This window comes from Syngnathus floridae, chromosome 1 (assembly GCF_059516105.1).
Source record: "Syngnathus floridae isolate MCC-2025c chromosome 1, RoL_Sflo_1.0, whole genome shotgun sequence".
Classification (NCBI taxonomy): domain Eukaryota; kingdom Metazoa; phylum Chordata; class Actinopteri; order Syngnathiformes; family Syngnathidae; genus Syngnathus; species Syngnathus floridae.
This window is the reverse complement of record NC_142413.1, coordinates 24,198,094-24,225,550: the sequence shown is the minus strand read 5'-3', so window position 1 is coordinate 24,225,550 and position 27,457 is coordinate 24,198,094. Positions and strand designations below refer to the sequence as shown.

Sequence of the window (27,457 nt, the reverse complement as noted above, 5' to 3'; positions counted from 1 at the left end):
ACTACATCGCGGATTTTTGAATTTTGAAAATTTGTGAAAAAATTCACATATAAGTCGCTCATGAGTATAAGTCGCTCCTCCACCCAAACTATGAAAAAAAACCACAACTTATAGTCTGAAAATTACGGTACTGTATTTATATTATTTATACATCATTATATAATTATTATTTTCTGTATGTCATTTATACTATGAATATAGTACTTACATGTGTGAAACTATGTTTTAATGTTCTAATCCAGTGGTTCTTAACCTTTTTCCTTGTTCGCACCCCATTCAATTCACCAACCAGTTCTCGCAACCCTAACCCTAACCCTAAATAATTATTATAATCATAATTGGTTTACTTTACAGCTATGAGGCTTAATTACCAACCTCAAATATAGCAGTACTGCCATACACTACTGTTCTGTCTGATCATTTCTTTATAAAATTTGAAATTTTAGTTCCTTGTCAAAGACAAGAGAGCAATCAGAATTATAGCAGCCCTAATTTTAACTCCATGACTGCAACTGCGCTATCTGAGTTACTGTCGCCGGCAACCGCCATGTTTCCCGTATACAGCGGCTCTATTGATAATCTTACAAATGAATTCAATGCGACATTATTAAAAGCCATTGACTCTGTGGCGCTGCTACATCTGAAAACTCGCCGTAGATGGCCAACTCCGTGGTTCACAGATGAAACACGTACACTTAAACAATTATGTAGAAAGCATGAGCGCAGATGGCGTTTAACCAAACTTGAGGTTTTCCATCAGGCATGGAAGGACAGCCTCCTGAAATATAAAGATACGCTTATCTTAGCAAAAACTCGTTATTTTTCGCAAGTCATTAATCTCAATAAAAACAATCCTAAATACCTATTTGATACAGTGGCAAAGCTAACTCTGCGCCGGCCGACCCCCGATAGCTCCTTCCACTCAGCTGACGAGTTTATGAAATTTTTTGCTCAAAGTTTGAGTCCATTAGGGACGAGATCAAGAATACCATTCCAATCGCTCCGCCGGTTACTAGCACTGGGGATCATGCAATAACCCTCTCAAATTTTAAAAGCGTGTCCCTTGAAATGCTTACAAAATTGGTTAGTGCGGCTAAACAAACAACATGTTTACTCGATTACTGGGATAGTGCCAACAGCCTTTAAAACCGCCATTATTAAACCGTTACTTAAGCGAGCAAATCTTGACCCGGACTGTCTCAGTAATTATAGGCCAGTTTCAAACCTCCCATTCATAGCAAAACTTCTTGAAAAAATAGTAGCGCAGCAGCTTATTGATTACATGATCGCTAATAATCGTTATGACGCTTTTCAGTCTGGTTTTAGAGCTAATCATTCCACAGAGACAGCACTTGCTAAAGTGACTAATGATCTCCTCATAGCTATGGATTCAAATACGTCGTCTGTATTGTTACTACTCGATCTTAGTGCTGCCTTTGACACTGTAGACTTCGATATTTTATTAGGGCGTCTTAAAAGCTGTGTTGGTATCTCAGGGTCAGCACTCAGCTGGTTCAATTCCTATCTATCAGACAGGACGCACCGGGTGGTCCATGGCAATACGTCCTTTCAGCTCTATAATGTTACGTGTGGTGTCCCACAGGGATTGGTACTCGGACCGATTTTATTTAATATTTATATGATTCCGCTTGGGGACATAATACGTAAATATAATATTAGTTTTCAATGCTATGCGGACGACACCCAGTTATATATGCCATTATCGATGACAGATCCGCGGGACTGTTGTAATCTCGAGGCGTGCCTTGCGGAGATCAAGCAATGGATGTCTCTCAACTTCCTTCGTCTTAACCCAGATAAAACTGAGATGTTGATAATTGGTCCTACTCGTTATCAACACTTATTTAAGGAAACCACTATAACTATAAATAACCGTACTATCACTCAGAGTGATACTGTAACTAATCTCGGGGTAATATTTGACCAAACGCTCTCCTTTCAAAAACACATTAAGAATATAACCAGGATTGCGTTTTTTCACCTTCGTAATATTGCTAAGATTCGTCCGATCCTCTCGACCGGGGATGCGGAAACTATTATACATGCGTTCGTCACGTCGCGCCTGGACTACTGTAATGTATTATTCTCTGGTCTTCCTAAATCCAGTATCAAAAGTTTACTAACTGTAAGTTAGTGCAAAATGCCGCTGCGAGGCTGCTCTCACGGTCAAGAAAATTTGATCACATTACCCCAATATTAGCCAAATTACATTGGCTCCCGGTCCATTTGAGATGTGACTTCAAGGTTCTTCTACTAACCTATAAATCACTGCATGGCTTAGCGCCTTCATATCTCGTCGACCTAGTCGTTCCTTATGTTCCGTCTCGTAACCTTCGTTCGCAAAACTCTAGTCTTTTAGTTACACCGAGGGCCAAGAAAATGTCTGCAGGTTCTAGAGCATTCTCTATTCGGGCTCCAGAGCTTTGGAATGCCCTACCAATGGATATTAGAACTACTACCTCAGTAGAAACATTTAAGACACGTTTAAAGACACATTTCTATGAGATGGCCTTTAACTAACTTGGAGTGGCCGATTTGGCCGGAGTTTGTGTTGTTCTCTCTGCCCACCCCCTCCCTGGCTGGGGAGGGGCTTAGGTGGCGCAAAAGCTGATAGCGGCTAGCTGGATTCTCGGGGACCAATTCAAGATGAAGAAACTGCTGCTCAACCTCCTTGAAGACACTGCCAGGACAATCGAGGGCACCTCCGACATCCATTTTTTCATTGATTTTCATATTATGTATTACTTGTGCCCTCTCTCCATCCATTACAACCTGGTGATCCTGAAAAGGGGATCCTTCCATCTGTGGTCCCTTCTCAAGGTTTCTCATTTTCCCCTGGCAGGGTTTTTTTGAGTTTTTCCTTGCCCTTTTGGGAGCTTATGATCAGGGGATGCTTTGAGAATAATTGTCAATTTTTGGCTATGTGAAGCCCTTTGAGACTCTTTGTGATTTAGGGCTATACAAATAAACTTGACTTGATTTGACTTGACTTGAATTAGCATTATCCCTAATGCCAATCAACACAATGACTTCTTGATTTCCAAAATGTTTCACTTTTATCGGTTACCGGACCATTATCCCCGAAGAATTGTAGATTTCCCCCAGGGTATCCTCGCACCCCCTAGGAAGCTTTCTCGCACCCCTCGGGGGTCAGATTTTATACGGCCCGCAGCATTGGTCTTATAATGTATTATTTATGGCCTGCAGCATTGGTCTTATAATGTCTTATTCATGGCCCACCTGCACTGTCAAACTGAATAAAAAAAATCATGAAACTTGAAACTGTAAATCCTCCTATTACCAACAGGTGGCATCACCACCCCTCTCTGCTCATTTCTGCCATGGCGACTGCAAAGAAAACGAGGAAAGTTGACATTGACATTCTTGCTTTCAAGAAAAATGGGAATTACCGTATTGGCCCGAATATAAGACGACCCCGATTATAAGACGGCCCCCTCTTTTTCAAGACTCAAGTTTGAAAAAAGACTTTTTGGACACCAAATTTAATTTTTATACAGGAAATAATTACATCTGAATCAAGAGAAAAAGTATGATATTTTGCCTCATTCAAATCATGCAAAAACTGTCTATCACATTTTATATCTGAACATTTAAATATTTAAACTAAATGACATTTGTAAATGAATGGCTTCTGGTTTTTGAAATGTAAATAAACCAATCTACTGTGCTAAAACAACAAAATTGCAATAACTGTCAGGGATCAGATGGAGCAGGGTGACCAAATGCAGCTTGAACCAGGGTTTATTGAGCAAAACAAACTAACAGACTTGGCAAACTGACATGACTTGACAAAACAATAACTGAACTGAATGACCGAGACGTGAGACAAGAAAACAAAAAGACATGAAGACATTGATGATCCGACGGGTAGTGACACGCAGACAGGACTTAAATACGAGACAGGTAACGAGAGGCAGGTGACTGTGATTAGTACATGGTTTGTGAGTTGAATATATTGTTATAATAATTTGTTTCAAATGTACTTTAATTATTTTCTGTATAAAAATTACATTTGTTGTTCAAAAAGTCTTTTTTTCAAACTTGAGTCTTGAAAAAGAGGGGGACATCTTATAATCAGGGTCGTCTTATATTCGGGCCAATACGGTATTACTAAAGCAAGCTATGAAGTGGCCATGTTAATACTGTTGATGTTATGAACCTGTAGATGTGACACGCTATTACTTTCTGAAAGCTATTTTAAATGACAACAGCAAAATTCACTTGTTTTAAGTTTTAATAATAACAAACAACTTTGCATTACTTATAACCCCTGTTTAAAATATTCATGATAAGAATAATTTTATAATTTTAAATAATTAAATAATTAAATTGAATAATTTTAAACTCATGTAAATTTATGGTATTTCATACTGTTTGTTCAATGTTATCTGACTCTTCAGATATGAATGAAAGGCAGAATTTCTGTTTTTAGAATTGTTCACATCTGCCTGAGTGGCTTATATTTGGGTATTTTTGTCATTTGATAAATATAGACAATTGTGACAATGAAATTTGTTTTATAACAGTGTGTATTTGCATGAAATTTTTGTAGTTACAAATTTTCCGAAAAAAATTGTTGGCCCCCTGGCACCTTCACTTTGTCAAATCTGACCCTCCTTGCAAAAAGTTTGGACACCCCTCATTTATATGGTTTAATATACATTTATTGATACACCAAAAAAATATGTATGTTAAAAATGAGAGGGTGACACTACTTCGCAGATTTTCATCTATTGCGGGTGGTCTTGGAACCAATTATCCGTGATAAACGAGGGATTACTGCCAGGATTGACTACAAGAAAGCCTACGACTCAATGCCACACACGGATACTGGAGTGTTTGTAACTCTATGACATCAATAGGATTCAAAAAACCTTCATCAAGACCTCAATGAGGCTGTGGAAAAAAACTCTAGAGGCCAACTCAAAAACAGTTGCACAGGTGACTATCAAGTGTGGCATGGAGATGCTCTGTCATCCTGCTGTTTTACATAGTCCTGAACCCACTCAGTCAGATTATATCCAATAGTGGCTCTGGGTACTGGTTCCAAAGTAGAACAAAAATCAGCCACCTTGTCTACATGCATGACATCAAGCTGTACAGGACTGTCTCAGAAATTAGAATATTGTGATAAAGTTCTTTATTTTCTGTAATGCAATTAAAAAAAACAAAAATGTCATACATTCTGGAGACATTACAAATCAACTGAAATATTGCAAGCCTTTTATTATTTTAATATTGCTGATTATGGCATACAGCTTAATCAAACTCAAATATCCTATCTCAGAATATTAGAATATTTCCTCAGACCAAGTTAAAAAAAAAAAGATTTATAACAGCAGAACAAAATCAAACATTTGAAAATGTCCATTAATGCACTCAGTACTTGGTTGTGAATCCAATGCGGCGTGGCATGGAGGCAATCAGCCTGTGGCATTGCTGAGGTGTTATGGATGCCCAGGATGCTTCAATAGCGGCCTTTAGCTCATTTGTATTGTTGGGTCTGGTGTCTTTCAGCTTCTTCTTCACAATACCCCACAAATTCTCAATGGCCAATCGAGGACAGTAATGCCATGGTCAGTACACCATTTACTGGTGGTTTTGGCACTGTGAGCAGGTGCCAGATCATGCTGGAAAATGAAATCATCTCCATAGAGCTTTTCAGCAGACGGAAGCATGTAGTGCTCTAAAATCTGCATTTACTCTGGACTTGATGAAACACAGTGGACCAACACTAGCAGCTGACATGGCTCCCCAAACCATCGCTGACTATGGGAACTTCACACTGGATTTCAAGCAACTTGGATTTTGCTCCTCTCCAGCCTTTTCTTCAGACTCTGGCGCCTTGACTTCCAAATGAAATACAAAACTTGCTTTCGTCTGAAAAGAGGACTTTGGACCACTCTGCAACTGTCCAGTGCTTCTTTTCCATAGCCCAAGTTAGATGCTTCTTCCGTTGTCTTCAGAAATGGCTTGACCATGGGAATACAGCTATTGTACACCATTTCCCGGACATGTCTGTGAACAGTGGCTTTGGATACCTGGACTCCAGCTTCAGTCCACTGTCTTTGAAGCTCTCCCAAATTCTGGAAGCAACTCTTCTTCACAATGCTGTTAAGGCTGCGGTCATCTCACTCGGCTGTGCAGCGTTTCCTGCCACATTTCCCCCTTCCAACAGACTTTTTGTAGATGTGCTTTGAAACTGCACTCTGTGAACAGCTTGCTCTTTGAGAAATTTCTTTTTGTGTCTTACCCTCCTGATGGAGGGTGTCAATGATGGTCCTCTGGACAGCAGTCAGATCATCAGTCTTCCCCATACTTGTGATTTAGTTTACTGAACCAAGCTGAGATTTTTTCAAGGCTCAGGAAGTCCTTGCAGGTGTTTCGAGTTAATTAGACGATTCAAGTGATTAGTTGAATACCCTACTAGTATGCTTATTCATGATATTCTAATATTTTGAGATATGATATTTGAGTTTTCTTAAGCTGTATGCCATAATCAGCAATATTAAAATAATAAAAGGCTTGCAATATTTCAGTTGATTTGTAATGAATCCAGAATGTATGACATTTTTGTTTTTTTAATTGCATTACAGAAAATAAAGAACTTCATCACAATAGTCCTGTATGTCAAGAACAGGCGTGATACCCTGATTCAACTCACAAGGATATACACCAATGACATATGATAGCAGCTCTAGTTATAGTTAGTTTTTGTTTCGTTTGAAATTTTGTTTTTTAATGTTAGTTATTATTTTATTGTAACAGTAAACCTGTTCCGTCCTCACTGCAGTGTACCAACTGAAGCTATCCAACAAGTTAAACTCTGATGCAATAACAAGGAGTCTGTGTCGTAGTTAACATTTTACTGTCGTTGACTGAAGATTCCAGTATTAGATGGCAGAGTGAAAACTGCAACAAAACAAGGTTTGACTGTTTTTAGCACATAGCGTTAGCATAGCATATAGTGTTAGCATTTGAGCAAATTGCATGTAAATACATGTAAATAAAAACGATCTTTTTAAACTATTAATTATCTTTTCTTTCAACATTAAACCCAAGTTAATCTAACAATTATTCAACTTAAGAATAAACTTTACTCATGACTTTGCTTCTAGCATCCCTCACGGTCAGAAATTAGTTTGTTGAAACTCTTTTTGAACAGATAGAAAACAGGCAAAGCAGGAAGCGGTAGGTAAGTTACAGGAAATGATATCAAAATAAAAGCATTTACATACTGCCTTTATATCAAAATACATATACAATCTACATACTACCTTTCTGGCGACACACTCCCTGCCTGACCACTGTGAGGTCACTACACTGACATGACATTAAACTCAACTGAGAACTACGATTGAAACATCAGTCCTTACGAAGCAGTAAAACAGTTTCAGTCACTGGTCTAAGGTAAATCTTTGCTTGTCCTTGGTTTGCTGTCTTCTGTTAGGGTTGATAGATTAGTTTGATCCTTTGATTATGTTGGAATGTAACCTGTAATAATTACCCTCGCTTGTCCTATCTTAACAAAAGTAGTAGAACAAAGTGCTAAGATTTTTTGAACTGATTGACTAGCTGCAGAGGAAGCAATCAAAGTTGTTTTGTTTACACAACATCGTGAAAGACTGCTGTGCTTTGATCAGCAGGCCAGGGGCTTCGGCCCCATCCGGTCTACTCTGACCCCCACTCTCACCCCCGCTCTGTTTCTCTCAATAAAAATGCTCCTGTGAGAGGCCTGAGTCAGACTTCAGTCGATCATCGCTGTCCACACGGCGACAAATGGACTCTCCACCTGCAGGTGCTTAAAAGGACTTACTTGTCTCCTGTTTGGTTCTTGCAAAATAAGTTGGAGTGTGCACAACTCTAACACCATCTGTTCCTGGAATATCCTTTATGACCACCGCCCTTAAAGGCCAGTTGTTGCGGGCAGCTTGGTTGTCTTTGAGGAGGACGATGTCACCGTCTTGCAGGTTCTGGTAGGACTCTGTCCATCTCTTGCGGCTTTGTAATGTTGACAGGTACACTTGTCTCCAATGGTTCCAGAACAAGTTGGATAAGGCCTGTACTTGTCTCCACTGCCTCGTGAGAAGGTCTCTGTCTGTGAAGTCTCCTGGAGGTGGTGGGACGCCGACTTTCTGTGTTAACAGCATTGATGGTGTGAGAATGAATGGATTGTCTGGATCACTTTATACTGGAACTAGTGGTTTTGCATTCAGAACTGATGTCACTTCTGCCATTAGTGTACACAAAACTTCATGAGTTAGGCGAGTGCTGTGATAACGGAGCATTGAATCAAGGATTCGTTGGCCTACCCCAATGAGTCGCCTCCATGTGTGAGGCATGAGGCAGGTTAAACGCCCAGGAGCATCCTTTTTGGTGCAGGTACCGCTGCACTGTGCTGTTTGGTTGATGTGCACTCAGCCCAAGTTCTTTGCAGGCTCCAATGAAATTTGTGCCGCAGTCTGACCTCAGTTGTTTGGCTAGTCCTTTAATGGCAAAGAAACGCCTCAACATATTTATGCAACTTGAGGTGTCCAGTAAGGTAATCATCTAGATGTGAACTGCTCTGGAGCTCATGCGGCAGAATAGAATGGCCCAGCACTTGCTCCTAGGTTGCGTCCCTCTGGTGCGTATGGTGGAGACGTGCCAGGGTCCGAAGACATACGTGAAGGGAGGGCAGGTTGTAAGGCGCTCTGCAGGCAAATCTGCCATTGTTGTACCTGCATTCATCCTCTAAGTCTGTGACAGATGACGCACTTGTGGATAGTTGAGTTGATGAGTTGCTTGCCTCTCAGGATCCAGAGCCCAGCAGCTTGTATCCCGCCTTCTGTTAAATGACGGCCCTGATGCTTTACTTGGGCATGATGGTATCTGGTGAGAAGCAAGGACACGTGGTGTTGCTTTGGGAGAATGACAGGGTTCTTTTGTTCAATGGCCTTCAGTCTGCCTCCAAGGCAGAGGAGGACATCCTGTAAGACTGGGTTAAGAGAGCGTAGGCAGCTGTATAACGGAACTTGCTTTCCTCTCTCCAGAGCTTCAAATTCCTTCACAAAGGTATTCCTCTGAACAGCTTTGATGATGAGCTTTCTTGTTTGGGAAAGCTCATCGACTGTGCGAGGGAAGTCACTGTGATGCCATCCCTTACACTTGCCTGTCGGAGTCTTGAATGATCTTGCTATATGAATCAGGAGTGCGATGGCTCGTTGGAGAGTGTCGAATGTGGACAACCTTTCAAAGCGCTCTGTGCTGAGAACCTTCCCTTGTAGATTGGTGATGTAGCTCTTCACAACTGGACGGACCTCTGCATCTGACTCCGGTAAGGCTAAGCTGAATAACTGAGCTGGGTCTGGCTGAGTAGAGGGCTTGCACAGGAAGGTTGGTACGTTGAACCACATTGTCTGTGTGAGTCTCGCTGCTGGAACCGACTGTGACGTCAGGTCAGCAGGATTATCTTCGGTGTTCACGTAGTGTCATTGTTCAGGGATGGTAGACTGGTGTATACGCTGGACCTGATTATGGATGTACACATAGAACCGTCTGGACTGGTTGAAAATATATCCAAGGACAACTTTGCTATCAGTGCAAAGCTTAGTGGCATCCAGCTATAGATCCAGTTCATCCTGTATCAGCTCAGCCATTTCCACTGCTAAGACTGCTGCACACAGTTCAAGTCTGGGAATGGTCGGGTCTGATTAAGGGGCAAGTTTGAACTTTGCCATGGCAAATCCAACATCTACTGTGTCTTTTTGGATGGCTTTCAATTAGGCTACGGCACCAATGGCCTTCACAGATGCATCGCTACAGACGTCGAGTTCCACTCCCTTGGTTAGGCAGATGTCTGTGTACATCCTAGGGATATGAAAGTGCCTCAATTCTAGAAGCGAGTTTCTCCAAGCTTCCCACTTGCCTAACTTATCTTCAGGCAATGGGGTTTCCCACTCCGATGTGTCAGAATTCAACTCTCTGAGAAGGTTCCTGCCTTGGATGGTAATTAGAGCCAGAAACCCTAAAGGGAGTAACCCCAAAGGGAGGAAACTATCTCCCCTGGCGACGCAGCTAACGTGCACTTCAAGTCTCGTCCGCGAGAAAGTTTGTTCCCGCACAAGGACGGCACCATTGTCACGTTCCTAGTGTCCTTGACACCGAAGTCCGCCAGCGCGACAGGGACCAAGACGGGAGCTATGTGAGCGTCGAGCTTCTGAGTCCACCGGGGGATCGGACCGACGCGGGCCCTTTGGACCGGTTGATCGCCCAGAGGGGCCGAGTGTTGGGCGGTTGTCCTCCGGCCCTGTGGTGGCTCGGATGTCTGCTTCGGTGCTATGCTCCCCCTGGCCCCTGGGAGCATTTATTCAGGAAGGAGAAACATGCCTGCTGCTACACACAGTTTGGTTTTTCCGTCCGGCTGTTTTTGAACCCATGATGGCGTCAGGACCCCGGTTGCTTGGGTGGGCCGGGAGCGCCTGCTCCAAAAGGTGAACACCCTTCTTAGTGCCTTGGTACCTTGTGCACTTTCAACATGTGTCACGACAGACGTTTGTCTATGGCCTCTTGGCCTTCTTTGACGATTATCTGCCTGCTTGTTCTGGATCATTCCGGCATGGTCACTGGCAGTCATTCGCACAGGCCAGCCATAGTTTCCTATGATGGTGGCACGATGGACTACAGGCTATTGCCCAGAGATGTTCTTACTCTCTGGATCACTAAAAATACAGGACTTCCTAGTTTTTCTTGACTACATTCTCGGTTTTATTCCTTTTTTGTATTGCAGCAATTCATTGACTTTCCCCTTCTATTATATGCAAAATCCCCATGGAAAGAAAACTGCAATACTCCTAAAAAAAACCGTTTTTTCTGTGCTTAAGCACATTTTAATTATTCTCATGCTGCTTATATCAGGCAATATACATCCAAACCCAGGTCCAGCTATTCTTAATCAGAATGTCTCTAATTTGTCATTTGCTGATTTTTGTGAACGTACATCTATGGGTCTCCTACATATTAACATTTGCAGTCTGTTACCCAAATTTGATTTGTTAAAATCTTGGATTCATACTGCTACTCCTGATGTTCTTGCTATTTCAGAAACATGGCTTAGAAAAAATATTGTCAATTATGTCATCTCTATACCAGGTTACAATGTTTTCCGTCAGGACAGAACCACCAAAAGGGGTGGTGTTGCTTTATATGTTAAAGACCATCTGCAATGTTCTGTTTCCCTGTCAAAGTCTGTCCCTAAGCTACTGGAGTTTTTAGTGGTAAAGATAAAACTGTCTAATAACTTCTCCTTCTCTGTTGCTGTCTGCTACAGACCACCTTCTGCCCCTCTCTCATCTTTAATTACTCTCAGTGAACTCTTGGCCCCACACATCTTCTCTGAGTTCACTCTTTTAGGTGATCTGAACTGGGACATGATTAACCCACCGGAACTGTTTGCTCAACAATTTGATGCTCTTAACCTTTTCCAAATGATATCTGAACCCATGAGATATAATCCAAAATCTCCTTCTGCCACACTGCTAGATGTTATCCTTACATTATTATTAGCTCCCGCTAATTATAAGTCGGGTGTTTTTTAGCCAAGATCGAAGCGATCAATGTGCTATTGCTTGCATATGCTCTGGCTCTTCGGTTAAACGCCCACCTGTGATTGTCTACAAACACTCCCTGAAGAAGTTTAACTCAGATGCCTTCCTCCTAGACACTGCTGCAGTGTGCTGGGTCAAAAATAATACATTTTCTTTTATAGATGCTGCCTGGTCCTACTTCAAATTGACCTTTGGCCGGATCATCAATAAACATGCCCCAATCATTGAAATACGAATCAAAGACCGCTTCAGTCCTTGGTTTTATCGTGATCTGGCTATGTTAATCCGTCAATAGAACACCTTGTGTTCGGAAAGCCCGTTCCTCCCAGTCTCCAAGTGATTTGCTTGCTTTTCGGCAATGAAGAAAAAAATTTACACAGGCAATCAGAAAAACCAAAGTCTGCCATTTTTGGGATAAATTTGCATCCTGTCCCTCTGAAAATTTCAGGAAAACAATCAATCCATGGAAAATAAATTGAGACCTCCCCTTTTCCCCTATGCTATGACTTTTGGTGACAGTTTTGTTCCTCATAAGTCTCATATGGCCTCTCTTCTAAATCAACATTTTATTAAATCAGTTAATAACCTCCCAGTCATACCCCCCACCACTGCCCTTTCATCAATCCATCCATCCATCCATCCTCTTCCGGTTATCCGGGGTCAGGTCGCGGGGGCAGCAGCTTTAGGAGGGACTCCCAAACTTCCCTCTCCCCAGCCACTTCATCCAGCTCATCCCGGGGTATCCCAAGGCGTTCCCAGGCCAGCCGAGAGACATAGTCTCTCCAGCTCGTCCTGGGTCTGCCGTGAGGTCTCCTACCGGTGGGATGTGCCTGGAACACTTCCCCAGGGAGGCGTTCAGGAGGCATCCTGACGAGATGCCCGAGCCACCTCATCTGGCTCCTCTCAACGTGGAAGAGTAGCGGCTCTACTCCGAGTCCCTCCAGGATGACCAAGCTTCTCACCTTATCTCTAAGGGAGAGCCCGGACATCCTGCGGCGGAAACTCATTTTGGCCGCTTGTATCCGGGATCTCGTTCTTTCGGTCACGACCCAAAGCTCGTGACCATAGGTGAGGGTAGGAGCATAGATTGACCGGTAAATTGAGAGCTTTGTCTTTTGGCTCAGCTCTCTCTTCACCACAATGGACCGGTACAGAGTCCGCATGACTGCAAACGCTGCACCGATCTGTCTGTCGATCTCGCGCTCCATCCTGCCCTCACTCGCGAACAAGACCCCAAGATACTTGAACTCCTCCACTTGGGGCAGGATCTCATCCCCAAGCCGGAGAGGGCATTCCACCCTTTTCTGACCATGGCCTCGGATTTGGAGGTGCTGACCCTCATCCCGAACGCTTCATACTCGGCTGCGAACCTCCCCAGTGAGAGCTGGTGATCACGGCTTGAAGACGCCAACAGCACCACGTTGGATGCAAAAAGCAGAGATGCATTGCTGAGGTCCCCAAACCGGACACCCTCAAAGCCTCGGCTGCGCCTAGAAATTCTGTCCATAAAAGTTATGAACAGAATCGGTGACAAAGGGCAGCCTTGGCGGAATCCAACCCTCACTGAGAACGAATCCAATTTACTGCCGGAAATGCGGACCAAACTCTGGCATCGGTGATACAGGGACCGAACCACCCTTATCAGTTGGCTCGGCACCCCGTACTCCCGAAACATCCTCCACAGATCTTCCTGAGGGACACGGTCGAACTGTTTGGGCAAACTCCCATGCCCCCTCGAGGATCCTGCCGAGGTTGTAGAGCTGGTCCACTGTTCCACGGCCAGGACGAAAGCCACACTGCTCCTCCTGGATCCGAGGTTCGACCTCCCAACGGACCCTCCTCTCCAGGACCCCTGAATAGACCTTACCAGGGAGCCTGAGGACTATGATTCCCCTATAGTTGGAACAAACCCTCCGGTCCCCTTTCTTAAAGAGGTGACCCACCACCCCAGTCTGCCAATCCAGAGACACCATCCCCGATGTCCACGCAATGCTGTAGAGGCGTGTCAGCCATGTTGTCAGCCCCACAACATCCAGAGTCTAAAAACTCCGGGCGGATCGCATTCACCCCCAGGGCCTTGCCCCCGAGGAGTTTTTTAACTACCTCAGTGACTTCGACCCCAGAGATTGGAGATCTGGAGGGTCTCCAGGCCCTGTTTCTACAATGGAAGGTGTGTCGGTGGAATTGAGGAGGTCTTCAAAGTACTCTCCCCACCGACTCACAACGTCCCGAGTCGAGGTCAGCAGCATGCCATCTCCACTGCAAACAGTGTTGACGGCGCACTGCTTCCCCCTCCTGAGACGCCGGATGGTGGACCAGAATTTCCTAGAAGTCGTCCAGAAGTCGTTCTCCATGGCCTCGCCAAACTCTTCCCACGCCCGGATTTTTGCCTCAGCAACCGCCGAAGCCGCATTTCGCTTGGCCTTCCGGTACCTGTCAGCTGCCTCCGGAGTCCCGCAGGCCAAAACGGCCCGATGGGACTCTGTCTTCAGCTTGATGGCATCCCTTACCGCCGGTGTACACCAGCGGGTTCGGGGATTGCCCCCACGACAGGCACCAAACACCTTACGGCCACAGCTCCGGTCGGCCGCCTCAACAATGGAGGCACAGAACATGGTCCACTCGGACTCAATGTCCCCCGCCTCCTCCAGAACATTGGAAAAGCTCTGCTGGAGGTGGGAGTTGAAGCTCTTCCTGACAGAGGATTCTGCCGGACGATCGCAGCAGACAATACGTTTGGGTCTGCCAAGTCGGACTGGCATCTTCCCCCACCATCGGAGCCAACCCACCACCAGGTGATCAATTGACAGCTCCGCCCGTCTCTTCACCCAAGTGTCCAAAACATGCGGCCGCAAATCCGATGACACGACTACAAAGTCGATCATCGAACTGCGGCCTAGGGTGTCCTGGTGCCAAGTGCACACATGGACACCCATATGTTTGAACATGGTTTTTATTATAGACAATCCGTGACGAGCACAGAAGTCCAATAATAGAACACCGCTCGGGTTCAGATCGGGGGGGCGTTCCTCCCAATCACGCCCTTCCAGGTCTCACTGTCATTGCTCACGTGAGCATTGAAGTCACCCAGTAGAACAATCGAGTCCCCAGAAGGAGCGCTCTCCGGCACGTCCTCCAGGGACCCCAAAAAGGGTGGGTACTCTGAGCTGCTGTTTGCTGCATAGACACAAACAACAGTGAGGACCCGGTCCCCCACCCGAAGGCGGAGGGAGGCTACCCTCTCGTTCACCGGGGTGAACCCCAATGTACAGGCGCCCCATAACCCCAATGTACAATGACCCGCTACCACAGATGGCAGCAGAAAGCTAACACATTAGGAAGGTTAAGTTAGGAGGCCCCACGACACCGCAGCGGAATTTAACTGCTCCAAATTACCTGTACTTTTCTTTTAACAGAATCAATATTCCTACTCACAGTCTGCTGGTTCTTTTCCTCGGATGTTCTCGTCAACCACTCTGTTGTCCAGCCGACTGATCGAGTCAGCCCCGTGAAAAGGTATTCTTTATGTGCCTTGGCCAAGGACTTGTCCTGCGTCGAAAAGTCAGCTGGACCCCCGAAATAGGTCTGTTGAGAATCCCGGACGAGCCCCCAATTTCTGTCAGGTTCAAAGTACTAACTGAATATCTGAATAAGAGAAAAGGATCAGCAGACAAACACAAGTGAGGCAGAATATTGAGTTTTCTCACGAGGAGTTCATTCAGATTGCTTTCTACAATCTCACTACACGAAAAACCTGTTTACACTCTCGCTCTTTTTATTTGGAACGCCCTACCCACAGTGTGAGACGATTAGCCCCTAAGGGTGAGGGGAAGAAGATTGTGGGCTTCATCTCGTAAGAAAAGAAACAAAAGTAATGCACAAAGTGTTGCGTGCAGATATGGCTATATCAGCAAAACAGTTTAAGCAATCAATAACTTTCTTGGATTCCCAGAGGTAAAAAGAGAAAGTGATGTTCTTTAAGGAAGATCAGAAGGTTCATGGCGCATCGTGTTGTTTTCACAATCTGTTCTCGTGGACGTCATTTTTCTGCTGAGATGTCAGCAGTATCTTGTTTGACACAACCGTCATCTCGCCCCTGACCCAGCCGTAATCCTTCTGTTCTGTTGCACAAGATAAGAATCAGCAAGGCAAAGCAGCAAGCATACTGAGCAGTAACATTATGAATAAGTACTCATTAGAGAACGCATGATAACATATATATACAATTTTTCTAACACTGGGGGTCAATAAGTATACCCACACCTGCTCGACGCCTCTCACCGTGGGCAACTCCAGAGTGGAAGAGAGTCCAGACCCTCTCGAGATGGCTAGTACCGGAACCCAAACTGTGTGTGTAGGCACGTCCAACTATATCTCGTCGGAACTTTTCTGCCTGGCACACCAGTTCGGGCTCCTTTCCAGCCAGAGAGGTGACATTCCAAGAGCCAGCCTCTGCAGCCGGGGATCGGACCGCCAATGTCCCTGCCTTTGGCCGCTGCCCAGCTCAGAATGCACCTGACCCCTTTGCCCCCTCCCACAGGTGGTGAGCCCATGGAAAGGGGGACCCACGTTTCCTTTTCAGGCTATGCCCGTCCGGGCCCCATGGGCGAAGGCCCAGCCACCAGACGCTCACCTTCGAGCCCCACCTTCAGGCCTGGCTCCAGAGGGGGGCCCCGGTGACCCGCGTCCGGGCGAGGGAAATCTGAGTCCATATATGTTTTTCTTCTTAAGGGGCTTTTTGAGCCGTGCTTTGTCTGGCCCCTCACCTAGGACCCTTTTGCCATGGGTGACCCTACCAGGGGCATGAAGCCCCAGACAATATGGCTCCTAGGATAATTGGGACATGCGAACCCCTCCACCACGGTAAGGTGATGACTCACGGAGGGGTGACAACTCACGGAGTGGGGGGGGTGTTATTTTGATATAAACCAATCGTCTTTACCTCCTCACATGCTCCTGGCCTGAGTGGCCCGGCCTGTCTCTCTGATAGGCGCGCCGCTGCACCCGCAGACTTAAAAAAAAAAAAGCAGGCCAATCCTAGGCTGGCGCTTTGCGAATACTCCCGGTTCTCCATATGGTCAGTCCAGGCGTGCTGTACAGTGTGTTGTAGATGCAAGAGATTACCTCAAACTTATCATTTCCGACGGGAGTGTTTTACTATGGCCTAGGGAAAAGGAAGCAGCGTCACATGCTCGAAAAACATGCCATATTCTCAGCAGCTAGCCAATTTATTTTCAAGTCTCTGGAACTAATCAAGCAGCAAATCAAACTCCGGCAGTGGTGTCAAGTTCAAATATTACATACCCCTTTTAAATACCATACTACCCCCTACAGCCCCAATCAGTGAAGTCCCACTGTAAGATAAATTGATCTTGAGGGATCCACAGGCAACACATGCAGGATTTTCTTGCTCCCTGCTTTCTTTATCAACACGTGATAGTGGAATGTTTCTTTGCCTTAAAGATATAAAGCTACGAGTATGGCTGTGACTATCCAAAACGTTCTTCATACCATTCAATACTGAACTCTATGGCAGGAGTCAGGGATGTTCCCAATGCAGCCTTTCTTCTTTTCTTTTTCCATACTTCCATTTTATTTTGTTTTATGGACTTCAAAACTTCCTAGAGTTTGACTGTATCTATATTAAAAAAAGCATGAACTTTATAAGACTGTCTTTTTTTATTTCTATGTACATAGTGTGAGGTCTGGAGTCTTAAATGCTCGATCTACTGTGCAAACGGGAACGGAATTATGGATGGCAGATGTAGAGAGCACGATGGATCAAAGAAAATTGAGGGATTGCAGTGGGCGACAGAAATAGAGGGTAAGTCAAGGAAAATCTGAGACCAATCAAACCATGGCTGCTTTCCCAGAAAGAAATCGAAACACACGGCCAATCTCAGGTCAGATCTGATGAAGTTCGCAAACATTGCCAAACATTCCTAAAGCAGTGCGTTCCTCATATGTCCAAGTATGTGATGCTGAAAGATGATTGCTCTCACAATTTGAATTTGTATTATTAAAGTGCTGGACTTTAATAACATAAAACACGAATGCTTGAATGCATTGATAACTTTTGAACTTACCATTCTTTCTCATTGAGCAAGCCATCCATAGTGGGTCCAAATTAATAGCAGATCTTCAAAACTGAATTAACAGGAAAAAGAGATTCAACTAAAAGAATTGTTCACACATCATATCCAGAACAAAATATGGCTATCTTTTGGTCAGTGCAATGATAAGGATAAAAAAAACAAATAAAAAGTCTGTTGTTTGACTATATTCTCTTTATGCAGTATGATCATGATCACATGGGGGCGTCTCATTTCTGAACAGATTGACACACATAGAGCGTACAAAGGCTCTCTTTGTTTTGTAGGAAAATGTTGGGATTGGATGTAGGGTGTATAATATTTCAAGCGGTTAGGAGGCGTTCATTTTGGTTATGGGACATAAGGAAGGTGGAGTCAGAGGAGGTTCGCGGCGAGAAAGAGAGAACATGTATCCAAGAAAGTTTGCAAAATAAATACCAGGACCATTGTTTCTTCTTCTCAGCTCAAACACGGATGGAATTGAATATGAACATACAACAGTAAACTCGCTAAAGCAGTTATAAGGGTAATGAAAACAAAGTAAAATGAGAAGAAACAAAATTATGTTGGTATAGTTTTGTGTGGAGGAAAAAAAAGATAGAATTAGCAGGGAAATCTTCCTAAAATAAGTTACTGAATGTATGTACAGTGATCCCTTGCCATTTTGCCAGCTCAGTGGACTTGTGGTATGAGTGTCCGTACTGAGACCGGGAGGTCGTGGGTTTGATCCCCAGCCAAGTCATACCAAAGACTATAAAAAAATGGAACCCGATGCCTCCCTGCTTGACATTCAGCATTTAAGGGTTGGATTGGGGATGCTGTAAAGCTGCACCTTCTTGGGCCGCCCTGCATGTGGCAGTACCTGAACCTGCTGGGCAAATGACCCTCTGTAGGCGAGAGGGTGGCAAGGGGACGGCACGGCCGCTTGACACCTAAAACAATCTTTGTGCTGATAAGACTTGCAGAAATAACTGCTAGTCTACTCATCCGACGGATCGACGGGAGATTCCGTCATCATTTTGCGGTTCATCTTTTGCAGCCTCAGTGCATCACAGTTTTTTAAGAATATCAAATAGTGCTGATATTTTGATGCGTCACATCTTTATGCGGCATCACTTGGAGCGGGGCTTTATCTGCCCGTATGATTTTACAGCACACTTTTGGAGGAAACAAGACCAATGAGAACATGTTGATCTGTACTCTTGCTGCTGATTGGCCTAGAGCTGTAACAGCAGTTCTAACCAAACTTTATCTCAGTGTTTAAAAATACAATAAAGTGTTTAGAAATACAATTACAAAAGTATTGTGTGGATATCGTAAAAATATTGATTGACTCTGTCAGGGTTTTCCAGGTTATCTTTATCGTATGATTATGTTGGAATGTAACCTGTAATAAATAACCTAGCTAGATTAGTTTTATGCTTATGTTGGAATGCAACCTGTGATAAATAACCTAGCTTGTCCCATCCTACACAAAGTCGTAAAACACCTCTTGCTATGTTTTGACTAGAGGTCAAGGGGTTTCTCTATTCAGTCCACTCTTACCCCCACCCTGTTTCTCTTAATAAAAATGCTCTTGCAGGAGCCGAGAGTCAGACCTCCATTCGATCATCGCTGTACGCACAGCGACGAATGGACTCTCCACCTGCAGGTGTCTAAAAGGACTTACCGTATTTTCCGGAGTATAAGTCGCACCAGCCATAAAATGCCCCAAAAAGTGAATAAAAACATATATAAGTCGCTCCGGAGTATAAGCCGCATTTTGGGGGCAATTTATTCGACAAAATCCCACACCAAAAACAGTCATGAACGAGCAACAACAGGCTGAACGATAGCAACAACAGGCTAAACGATAGGTATGCTAACGTGACAAACACAAACAAAGAGCTGAGAACGGGCCTGACGTAACATATAGAGTGATTAAGGACAACTATTACATGAATAACATGTTTATAAAACCATTGGTGTCACTCCAATTCATTAAATAGCAACAACAGCTAAACGATAGGTATGCTAACGTGACAAACTCAAACAAAGAGCTGAGAACGGGCCTGACGTAACATATAGAGTGATTAAGGACAACTATTATATGAATAACATGTTTATAAAACCATCGGTGTCACTCCAATTCATTAAATCCATCGATCGGTCTTTGTCAACAATGGGTGCGCGCGGCTGAGGGCGCTTACACTTCAAAATATTCCACAGGCTCATATAACAATAGATAAACTATATTTCAAATAACTATAATATAAGCCAATAATATTATCAAACCATCCGTGCACTTTAAATCCATTAAATCCATCGATCAAATTTCTCGTCCTTTGTCAACATCGCCGCGCATGCGCCCTGACGTCAGCCTCGTCTTCATTCCACAGATCTAGTATATAACTATATTGTAGCGTTAACAAAGTACAAGGATAGACGTGGGTTTGGTAAACGGCTCTTTATTAAACAAAACAAACTTCCAAGCGTGTGGCGGCGTGGACTTCCAGACACGAGAGCTCCATGGCATAGGACCGGGCGTGTGTAATGGCCATGTCCGAGCCCCACGCACCGTTCGCGGACAGCCACTCGGCCGAGCGCCGGCCCCCAACTCAGTAAAGTAGGACCGGGCGTGCGCAAAAGCCATATTAGTTTATCAAACCTTCTATGTCACTCCAAATCCTTAATTCCTTCAAACTCTTTGTCCTCCGTGTCACTTAGAAATGATCACCGCTAATGATGCCGGTAGTCCTTACGTGGGCCCGTTTGTCCTTTCTGTAAACAACCGCCGCGCCGTGCCGTGCCACTGACGTCACTTGGAATAGTAATCCATTGGTACATCACGGTTCTCCAAACTTTCTTTCTGCTGCTCGATTACTGTTTTCAGCTGCATATTTTACAACTTGAAGTTTGTAACCTGCAAAATATGGGTTTCTTTTTGGTGCCATTTTTCTTAAACCCACCCAGTTGATGAGTCACGGCCAACGGTGAAATTTAGAGCGTCCTCATCCAGTTTCGTCTGAATATATTATTTTTTTCAGATGTAGTTTTTGTTTTGTTTATTTGGTTGTTTTATCAAAGTCTGCTTTGTCGTCGATTTTTTTTCATATACTAAGACACACAAAGAGATTGAAATTACGTTCCCACTATCCCTCGGTGAGATAGTACACATATGCATACAAGCAACACAAAAAAACCCAAGAAGGCACAAACAATGAATAAATAAGAGTGTTGAATAAATGATAAATAAACAAATAATAATAAATATAAGAGGAGCAAAAATGGAGCAAGTGTGCATACAGCAGACAGTGGACTTGGATATGGTGCTTTAAAGTGTTAATTGCTTTATATGATGTTTTCTCTATTTTTTAAAAATAGTTTGAAAAAAAATTATAATAAAATTTGACCCCCAGAAATTGGATGTACTCTGGCCCACGTGTCTGTTTCTGCAGTAGTCTTACAAAAAAATACAAAATCTGTCCACAGCTTCACCAGCTGCTGGCACCTCATTGCTGTCTTCCTACACACTTCCTATACTTGGACTCCCTTTCCAGTGTCTGTGAATGGCTCTCTGGTGAACATGAGTTCAGTAAATGCCAGGGGACTTTTGAGCTTGCAGAAAATTCTGTTTATTTTTTCAGCTTTACACCGCAGGCTCACTCTGGGTTTATTTGTCCCTACTACATTTCCCAGAGCTTCTGGTAGTTCTGAGCTTATCTCCTGCAAACGAGCAAGCAGATTTGACTGCTGAGCAGATGAGATCGCTTCGATGCAAACAAATTTATAGGAGTTATTACAGAACTTTATCATGTTCTCAATAAACAATGTTCTGATGAATTACTTACTGTGATTGAAAATTGTTTTAAATTGAGTTGGGGATAACGCTGAGGTTATTTACTTGCTGAACACATTTTTTTCTTGTCATTCTTGTCACAATTCGTCCCCGATTGCTTTATTATATCTGTTACCATGGTTTCTGTTCGCGTCGCCCCTTCCCTCCTGTGTCACCTCAATCAATGTAACCACAGTCACCTGCCTCTTGTTACCTGTTTTGTATCTAAGTCCTGTCTGCCTCACTTCCGGTTGGTTCATTGTTGTCGTCATGTCTTAATGTCTTCACGCCGTTTGTTTCACGTCCCTGTCGGTCAGTCCTCTTGTTGTTTTGTTAAGTCATGTCAGTTTGCCGAGTCTGTTAGTTTGTTTTCTTCAATAAACCCTGGTCCAAGCTGCACTTGGTCGCCCTGCTCCATCCGATCCATGACAATTCTGGAGCTTTCCCAAAATGTGTTTGGAAAAATGTGCCTGTGAATCATTAAGACTGCTCTGGCTGGGGCTACGTGGCGTAAGCTCTCCTCATGGCCCTCCATGAGAAACACAAGTTTTGTTTCAACTATGCATACTTTTAAAAATGAGGATCACAAAAGACAATCCTGCAGTATTATTAGTGATGGGTTCAGAATGTTGCATTGACTTTTTTTTTCAAAATAACTGTTTACACATGTGCTGTACATGCCTTTAGTCATAAACAACTGAATAATTAATTCATTAGAAACTGAAGTGAAAAGTCAAAAGGCATGTTTTGATTTAAAAAAAAACACACAATTGAACGGTTGCACCAAGCCTCCAGCACATGCTGAGCTGTGAATCTATAAGCGTTTACGCAAATGCCCCCTAAATTCAAAACACGTGGCGCTTGAGCAAGACTACCCCCACGCTAAAAAGGAAAATAAAAAGACAAAAAAAGTCAGCGCCTGTCTCACATCTGCCAAGACTAACAGAAAGAAAGGAGTGGGGGATGGTAGATGACCTGAGTGGAATGGGGATGAAGTCTAATGAATGTGAACTGCCAGAAAATCTGTCTCCCATTGGCCTCCATGTGGTAAATATTGAAGTAGAGCCCTCTAGGACAGAGGTCCCCAACCACCGGGCCATGGACTGAATTAATTGATATATTTATTGACTATCAATTAATTCAGGTCAAGACGCTCGTCCCAGTCACGTAACATGTTTCCCCAGTCGAGCCCGCAAAGCTACGGAGCAGATACTTAATGGTGAGTTTTATGTTTATGCGCTTTTTATTATAAATGTATTTATATATTTATATAAAGGCTGGTCTGTGAAAATATTGTCTGACATGTAACCGGTCTGTGCCGCAAAAAAGGTTGCGAACCGCTGCTCTAGGAGACCTTTGTTTGCTGCCCCACTAAGTGACCTGATGCAAAAACAATGATTTGGCTGCTGTTGCCATGTCTTTATTGTCATGCTAAAGCTAAGGATATTCAAGCCCTCTTTTTTTACAGACTAATACCAGTGCGAGTACTCCAATCTTGTGTAGTTACCGATACTAAGACCAAGTACTGATAACACTAGTACTTATGATGGATAAAATCCCCCCCCCCCCAAAAAAAAAGAACCAATGACATCACTTTAAAGAAAGCACTATCCCAGAATAGCAACTTTTCTTAAAGTTGTAATAAATTAATGGAAATTTGCTAGTTCTATCTTCAGAATTCTGATCATAAAATGGCGACGGATGCTAAAATATGGCTGGCATCCACTTCAACATTAGAAACAGCAATGCAGCAGTACCTCAAATTAGAAACTTAATTTATTCCATGAACCCGTTTTCTAATTTTAATCCATGTGAGGTTATATAAAAATTAGTTCTTCATTGTAAAGACATAACAAACAGAACAAACAAATGCCTTTTGCACGTTCCAAAATAACATCCATCCATTTTCTATTCCGCTTGTCCCCACGGGCAGCAGTCATCGGGCAGTAGGCGGGGGACACCCTGGACCGTTTGCGAGCCAATCGCAGGGCACACAGAGATGAACAACCATCCGCACTCGCACTCACACCTCAGGACAATTGCTCAGTCTATTTGGGTTCGGCCGGCTTGCTTGGTGTGCAGTATAACATGGTAAGAACAATTGGTGTCTTCTTTCATTATTTTTTGCGATTTGAAAAGCCAGCCCAGGATATGCTGTTACTATGTGACTTTAAAAACAAGTGATCAGGTATCAGCACAGCGGATGACAGACGTGTCTCCATTGGAGGGGAGGGCGTTGGCACTGCCATAGCTTAAATGTACACAAGAAACCCATTCTGTTACTACGGTATAAAGAATATAAGACAAAGATTAGGTTTGAAGAAAGCTTGAGAAAATAGTGGCTTGTAAATATATTGAAGTACATTTTAATTTCAATTGTTGGGAAAAATCCTGCATCTTAACTGCTTTGTGAAAGGTGCTCTTTAAGGTGAAACAGTGCACCTGGAAGCTCCCTTTTATGCTCATGGAAATTCAACAAGTAAAATGATGAGAGAACACAGGACATAACAATACAGGCACCATGTTTGTACCTTAGAGGCATCAGTACAGAATGAAGGAGCTCTCAATGGCTTTAAAGGTGCATGGAGTCACAAAAGTAGTTTGAGCCCAATTACCCTTTTCTCCCTTGTGTCCACACAAATATAAAAAAATCGAGATGAAGAACCATCACATTACATGACACAATTATGTTGTGCATACACTATGTGTGGTCAATCAAGTATACCAGTAATTTCCATCCATCCATCCATCCATCCATCCATCCATCCATCCATCCATCCATCCATCCATCCATCCATCCATCCATCCATCCATCCATCTTCTTCTGCTTATCCGGGGTCAGGTCGCGGGGGCAGCAGCTTTAGGAGGGACTCCCAGACTTCCCTCTCCCCAGCCACTTCATCCAGCTCATCCCGAAGGATCCCAAGGCGTTCCCAGGCCAGCTGACATAGTCTCTCCAGTAATTTTGTGGACTATTTAAAGTTTTTCTGTCTGCTTTCAGGGTATCTGTTCTGAAAAGTCCTAAAAGTCTGAAAAGACTGTTTAAGTCCTTATTTGTTCAGTTATGTTCAATACTGTTTAACTTCACAAAAGTTGTGTGTGAAGTAGCATATAAAGGCACACAAAAATAATGCACACATTCCAAAGAGGGTTGCAAAATTGTTGAATGCCTTCCCATAAGACTGAATGCTGTTATAACTGGATAGGGGCAACCAACACCATATTTTCTACCATTTACAGTTCTTCAAGCTATTGGTTTCATAGTTCTTTTGTAACATTTGAAAACCTGCCTTCAGACACTGATGAGCAGTTGTTTCGCTCTATGATGAAAAGTGTTCATGACTTTTGCTGTACACTTTCTATCCCTAGGAAAACATAAAAAAATATATGCAAAATGACACAAACGTTTAAAGTAGAAATAGATTGGTTGACATAAAAGTTGCTGCAGCTTCTTCTACGACTATTTCCAATATGTTTGTTGATTCTACACGTCAAAACGAATTGTTCTAATTGAAAGTGTGATGTACAGTACGCAAGTTCGAGTCGGATCAGTATTTTTAGTGTCTATTAAAACAGTGCACCCAATCATAATTTTAATTTGAACGCTGATTGTCCATGTTAACGTAGCCAATGTACAGGAGCAAATGAATGCCCCTGAAGCAATACGTTTTCCCACTTTTACAGGTACTCATGAAATCAGATATTATATAACTGAAGTATAAAATGTGGACAAACTTTAGTTACATCGATCTACTATGTACTTATCAATGACCCTCACTCATTCAGTATATTGTACTTTTGTAATCTGAGACATTTTAAGAAAAATACATTTTATTATCAGTGCTATGATATTATTTAATAATAATAATGATTTTTTTCAGTAACAAGAAGAATACAATTTTGGTGTTAAAACACTAATACTGTTTGATACTGTGATACACATGTGATTTATCATCATATCACAGTTGACAACTAAAGTATATAGTAGTTTAAAATATCAGGTCATTTAAGTTGATACATCAGTCTAAACATGCATCCCACCTGGCTCTTCTCTTAATGAACTAAATGTTGAGCCACGGAGGCTGAAGCATGGGCAGAAAATGGGCTCTACTGTCCATTTGATGCAAGTTGTTTCATCGCTGATGTTACTTCTCAGTTTTTAGTCCTTTCCATTATCCTGTTTGCTTTAGTATTTGCTTATAATACTAGAAGTGCACAGTGGCGCACTGGTGTAGCACGTCCGTCTCACAGTTCAATTCTGGCTCTGGCTCTGGCTCTGGCTCTCCCTGTGTGGAGTTGCTGTGTCTGTGTGGGTTTCCTCTGGGAACTCCGGTTTCCTCACACATTCCCAAAACGTGTGGTAGGCCAAATTGCCCGTAGGTGTGTGAGAGCGCGAATGGTTGTTCATCTCTGTTTGCCCTCCCCAATGACTGCTGGGATAGGTTCCAGCTCGCCTGCGACAAGCGACAAGCAGTACAGAAAATGGGTGGATGTTTCAAGAGCTATACTTTTAATCACTGTGTCTCCTGTTAAGGTCATTGTCTCCACCTGTGTCCCATCCCCCTTGTAAATCGTCTTGGATGTTAATCCAGTTTTGAAAATGTGGGACATGGTGGAGATGTTGGTGTTTACATGCATTTTAACAGTTTGATTCCAATCAATTTATTTATTTATAGATTTTTTTTGTTCATGTAGACGTAATGTAAAATGTACTTGAGGAATATATAAATTATCTTTAATGAAGAGTTTTAATTGCTCAACCTTGATTCTGAACTAGTGTTTCAACAAACCATGTGTAAATAAATATAAGTTGGACTTGCATTTGGGACTTATTTCACTTACCATGCTCCATTGAGCACCTTACATTCCTTCTCTTCTCACACAAGATAACAGAAGGGCAATTAGACAGTGCCAGACGCTCACGTGCCTTTACAATCCACACAGCGTACTTGCTCAGCCCCTGCCTACTGAAGCAATAAAGATGTGCAAAATATCTGACTTACAGTGTCAGTGAAGACAATACTTTTCCCACTCCTTCTACGCTTTTCTCAAAGTTTACATTTACCACACTGTTTGCAAATTCCAGTATGAGTTCCAGACTCCATTCATGTCACCCACGTCCGGACAGCTTCTCCAAGGGTGGGTGTTTGAGGGGTCTTCGTGCCGCCTCTCCACCTGCTATGCGTCCTTTGTCATCAAGATCTCCTGCTTCATTTCAATGACAAAGTTGTTGAGCCCTTCATGCAGCACCCCCACAATCCCCTGGAGCTCCTCTTTGTATTTTCATGATCCCTAAGGGCATAACATCCCCATCACCCACCTTGTCTTCTCCTCAATTTCGATACAAGGCAACACAAAACGAACAAGTCTGCTCAACACGTTAAATTTGACATTGGTAATAAACACTGCATTATTACATACAAGTATACATGCTTGAATTAATCTATTTGGTGAAAATTGTTTTTGTTCAATTTATTTGAAATATTTACGTCCTAATCAAATGATGACTTGCCAATACAAGCAGTTTTTTCAAAAGCATTTTTTCCAAAATTGGATTTAAAAAAAATAAAAAAAACATTAACAAATGCTAAATGACAATACATTTAGATTTGTTAAACATTCCAACATTCATGTTCCAGTTACCATAGCCAGTGTCTATGTGTTTGTTCAGAGGCAGATGGCAATTCAGAGAGCCCGCCCCCACAAGGCAAAAAGAGAAATTTGAAATGCAGATAAAATCCATCAAAGGGACACATCCACTAAGTGACGCTGACTCTAAATGAATTACTCAGCGGAGAGCAATGAGAACAGCTACGTCTTAACAGATGGGAATAACACTAAAAGAAGCTTACTTAATCAAATTAAACTGGAGTCTCTAGGGCAGTGGTTCTCAACGGGTGGGTCGAAACCCAGAAGTGGGT

General features: G+C 43.1%; 1 long non-coding RNA gene across 1 annotated transcript in view; it reads right to left on the bottom strand.

Moving 5' to 3' along the window:
- Positions 1–15,398: 15,398 nt before the first annotated feature.
- The window catches only part of LOC148404712 (uncharacterized), a 52,430-nt gene continuing 40,371 nt past the window's right edge, over positions 15,399–27,457 (bottom strand). The window contains exon 3 of the long non-coding RNA XR_015861346.1: positions 15,399–17,774. This is a non-coding gene — a long non-coding RNA (uncharacterized LOC148404712). The remainder of the gene's footprint in view (positions 17,775–27,457) is intronic.